The sequence below is a fragment of the Ailuropoda melanoleuca genome, chromosome 1, assembly GCF_002007445.2.
Source record: "Ailuropoda melanoleuca isolate Jingjing chromosome 1, ASM200744v2, whole genome shotgun sequence".
NCBI lineage: Eukaryota > Metazoa > Chordata > Mammalia > Carnivora > Ursidae > Ailuropoda > Ailuropoda melanoleuca.
Window position 1 is genome coordinate 36,755,952 of NC_048218.1, and position 5,109 is coordinate 36,761,060.

General features: G+C 36.2%; 1 long non-coding RNA gene across 1 annotated transcript; it reads left to right on the plus strand.

The window, feature by feature from the left end:
- Positions 1 to 1,535: 1,535 nt before the first annotated feature.
- On the plus strand, positions 1,536 to 3,038 carry LOC117802782. The gene is made up of 3 exons (XR_004626329.1): positions 1,536 to 1,839; positions 2,577 to 2,735; positions 2,983 to 3,038. It is a non-coding gene; the product is annotated as an uncharacterized LOC117802782 (long non-coding RNA).
- Positions 3,039 to 5,109: the final 2,071 nt, after the last annotated feature.

Consider the following 5,109-nt stretch of genomic DNA (forward strand, 5'->3'; position numbering starts at 1 on the left):
AATAGTGAAATCCTATTTGGACCTATGTACTTGTAAGAAAATAATATATTCTCCTGATTCTACCTCATGAAAATGGTATTTAAGCAAGCAGATTTAAAGTCTTTGTTTGTTCATTCCACTGTCTTGACTAACATATGCATCAACTTTAAAAGGAAGTCATAAAACTTCATTATGTAACTTTCACTGTATTTACTGATTTCACCTAAATTCTTTATGCTAAACCTCAAGATGTTAAGTGATTTGCCCAAGGTCAAATGACTGCTTACTTAGAGTTCAGCTTTTATATTTACTTATGTATCAAAATATTTATTGGTATAAGTCACTTGTTTTAAACATAGAATATAATTTTCCCTTTGGTGTTCGCCTACTCATAGCATTCTTGGGTTAGTCTTATCATCTTAAAAGTTTTTTTAAAAAGTTTTCTAATATTATTATACTATTTGTTTGTAGTTACCTCTTTCCCTAACTTGGGTAATGTTCAAACGTACTGTGCATATTTTTTTTTTCAGTCATCATGGTTATTAAAATGTTCAGCACTGAACCAGACTAAATTTGACAATGATCAATCAATTACTCTGTGTGTGTCCTTAAGACCAGTTATATAATCTGCTAACATGATAGACCTAACATTTCAATTTAGCTATTCATGAGTTTAACAAGACCAAAACAAGGATTCTTGTTAATGCAAAATTTTATCAAATGTTCTTTTTCCTTGAAATTCTAAGCTTATCTTTTAAAATGTTTTCTATAAAATGATGCACGAGTGTTTCAATGTAGCTGTGCTTGTTATGCTTACTGCATCTTTTAAACAATTATATGATCATGATCTTTCTAATACTGTAGACACTTTTAGCTCTTATATAACACTTGCTTATTTTAGATATTACAAACTTATGTATTCAAATTGTAATTTTTTAAAAATATAAAATCATATTACGTCACATCCTTTTCTAGTTCATTCATCCATTTGTCTAGTATTTATTGGGAAGCTATATTGTTCTGTAAGTGTTGGGGCCACATGATGAAAAAGACATAATTCCTGCTTTCGCAGCCTTTATTTTCTAGAGGGTAGATAAATAAGAAACAGGGTTCTGGTTTTTAGGTGATATGAACAAAATAAAGCAGGGTAAATAAACAGCAAGAGAATAAAGGGAGCAGGTGTGCTGTTTTACATCCGGTAGCTGGGAAGAGTTGGCAGGAGACCTGTATGGTGTAGACACTGAGCCAGGAAAGATCTTTATGGGCAGAAGTTTAGCAGGTGAGAATCCTAAAGTGGGAATGAGCTTGCAGACACGAAGGAACCAGCATCCCAAGTTGCTGGGACAGGGAAACTGATAGAATGCTAAGGAATGAGCAGGCCAACCCCTAAGATTTCAGGATTGAGTTAGAGTCAAAATGAAGGTTAAAATTTATACGTCTACAAATTTTTTAACAGTTATGAATCAAGCTATGTTCATGGCCTGGCCGGCATTCCTACTTCATGACCTGGAAATTAAAGGGACACCTCCTTGCTTCTTTGGCCAGTCTGGCATCTACAAGCCTGCCTGAGAGCACTGATCTGTTGAGGCTGAGCGGGGGAGAAGCTGGGCTTGCCTACAGGACTCCTGAATTGTGATTGGACTTACCTGAATCCACTCGAGAGTTTGATCTGGTCCAACTCCCTAGAAAACAGAAACAGGAAAGGTTTTTCTCCCCAAGCCTAATTTTGCCGACTTGGGATTGCCAGCCTATTTAAAAAGCCTCCTCCCCCCGCCGGCCCAGCTCCCCTCCCCAAAAAATTACCTCACTGCTGAGAAGGCGGCAAGGCTATCTGGGGAGACCCTCCAAATTTAAGCGAAGGTAGGTTGTTTTGTTTTTTCCCCTCAGTTGTGCATCCTCACTTTCTGTGTCCGTTCCCCTAATTCCTGTTTAATAGTTACTGAACTTTTAAAAAGTGGTTTAAAGAGATTGAAAACAACAACAATGTTCCATTTGATGTTTGTGAAATACATTACTTGCTAATGGTGTGGGAGCGTCCAAGAGCAGTACTCAAGATGAGGGTTGAGAAGTCATTAGGGTCATACTTGTAACAGTTTTAAAGCTGCTTAGGAAACTCTGATACTCATCTCCATATTCTGGGAAATGTTTTGGAGGGTTGAATCTAGACTTCTATTGAAAGCATATTATAGAGCTCCTCCAACCAAAATATTTTTTCTCATTATGAGTTGGCATATTGCATGTTTTCTCTCCAGCAATCTTGACTTTATTCATAGTGAGTTTGCATTCTATCTTCTGTGATTATAGGCTGTGAATTCTTCTAAGGTGGGACTTCATTTATGGTAATACTGGGGCACCTATTCTTATACATTTGTTGGTATGTATTTTTAAAACTTTGCAACAATATCAAACTTACACAAATGTTAAAGATATAATACGAATAAAAATCTTTATTTTTCCTCCAACCATTTGAGAGTAGGTTGTCAAAATCAATTTCCATCAATTCCAAAGACTTCATTTTCTACAAGTAATAGTATTGTCTTCTATAATCACACAATAACAATCACAGGAAATTAACATTAACACAGTACCCCTTTTAGTTCTCCCAGAGAAGCCTCCATGAAATTGAGACTATGGAGAAGTTGTGGCTATTTGTAAGGATGAAGACCATTGATTCCCACTGAAGTGAGTGGATGAAGTACATGGAAGGACAAGACTGTTGAAGGAGAGGAATTAATGAAACTGAGAGGCCATAGTAGGTAAAGGATTTTCTATACCTGTATTGAAACCACTTATGACAGGCTGTTCTAATAGACCTAAAATCATGAAGAAATCAAAATAAATGATTTGGGGTAGGTAGTTTAAAGGGAAATTGTAAATTAATTGGTAACATTATGTGATAACATGAGATTCAAAGCTGAATTTGTTGTTCTTAAAGAAAAATAAGAAATTTTCTAAAAGTCTATAAAGGGCCATCATGGAGAACAGTGTTATCTTCCCTCCTAGAGGCTCAGAGCTGCAGGGAGGAGCTACGGCACTGCCTGACGGGGCCACAGGGAGACCAAGGCCTTCAGATGGGAAACAGAATTGTCTTAAACAAAAAAGCAAGTAGAATGATTATTTCTCTTATTTTTTTTTAAAGATTTTATTTATTTATTTGACAGAGATAGAGACAGCCAGCGAGAGAGGGAACACAAGCAGGGGGAGTGGGAGAGGAAGAAGCAGGCTCATAGCAGAGGAGCCTGATGTGGGGCTCGATCCCATAACGCCAGGATCATGCCCTGAGCCGAAGGCAGACGCTTAACTGCTGTGCCACCCAGGTGCCCCTATTTCTCTTATTTTTTTGAGTTAAATCACTACAATCCCAATTATGTGCTTAATATTATATTAATTATAGTTTATTCAGAACTTTCTGTATTTTGTATTGAGAGGTTTTTAGGATATCTGCTTCATTTTCAGAAGTTTTCTGAACTTTCTATAGGTAAACAGAAGGGGGAGAGAGTGGGGAGAAGGAGGGGAGGAGAAGAGATACAGTACCAAAGAATAGAACTGCATTTTATTCAAAGGTCTTAAAATCATTATATACTTCGGACATGAAATCACCCTTGATGGATTTTCTTTTTCTTACTTTTCGTTAACTCCCGACAGTCCATTGAGTCCTATATTTTCTATCTCAAAAATAGTCTTTTGCTCTCCAGTTCTCACCCGCTCTGGCATAACCAGCATCATCCCTTGCATCCTTACTGCTCTTCCTGACTCCAGTTTTAACAACTTCAATTTATCTCCACATTTTAGTCAGCTTAGTAAAAAATACATCAAATTATGTCACTTCTTAGACTTAAATCCTTCAACCACTTCCCACTCTCTTCAGGATAAACTCTAACGTAGAGAGCAAATTATTACATAAAATGTCTGCCCACTTCAGTGTCACTCCTCCATACCAGCCAACAATTCAGACACACGGACTTCCTGTCAGCTTTCAGTGTATTCCAAACTCTCAGTACTACAGAAATTGTCACATACTCTACTTCTCTCTCTGTCCCTTTCTCTCTCCAATATCTGTCTCCTATATCTGTCTCCATCCTATTCATGGCTAATTTCTTTACACACTTCTGGGTATATTCTTGAAGTCCCATTCTTTGAAAGGCCTTTCCTTAACTATTCCTTTCTTCAGTTGATACTCAGTTATTCTCCATCTCTGCATGTGGTGTGTTGTATTCATAACCTCTGTCTCACACCCACATTTCTTATCTGATTTTTTTCTTATTGTCTATCTCCCATAGAAGAGTAAGCTGGAAAAAGACAATCCATATGTATTTTATTAATTAACAAACGCCTGGTGTTACATCATTAGTACTCAATAAATAGTTATTGGATGATTGAGTGAATTCAGTCATCAGGATAGGAGGTGATTAGGGAGGAAGAGAACATTTTGAAAATGAGATAGTAGTAGGTGTAATGGGAAGCAAAAAAAAAGACTATTTGTTAAAACTTGGTTACTACTCTAAATGGAGAAGAAACAAATATATATTAACTTACCTAGTTACTAAATTTGTAACTGTAGCCCTTCTTGACAATGTGTTAAAGCATGGTTGATGAGTAAATTTTGAGCCTCTGTAAATTTTGAGTAAATTTTGAGCCTCTCTCACAAAATGAGTAAATGAATAAATTTTGAGTAAATTTGAGTAAATGTGTAAATTTTGAGCCTCTCTCACAAAAATTGGTAGGTTTTGATCCCGAGAAATATTAAAGATACTTAGCAGAAATGAGTTCAGATGTCTGCCTCTGGATTTTTCACTTTTGAGATTTGAAGTCTGAAGTCCAGAAACAGATAAAATTATTGATATTAATCTGCATGGAGGATAAAATCTTACGGATGACTAATAATCATTAGCCAGGAGAATTCATCAAGCAAATTGAGTTAGGACATTATGTACATATTTGCATGTATACCTAGAAATAGCAGTGCATCAATCATGATTTTTGATTTAAAACCTCAAAAGTGGGCTCTGATAAACTTCAGAAGAAAATAAATTGCAGGGTTTTTGAGTGACTAGCATAAAGGATTAGAAATCTGGAGAACCTGGCTTAGAAAACTGAAAAGAATTGAATGAGCCGAAGACCTTGAGAATA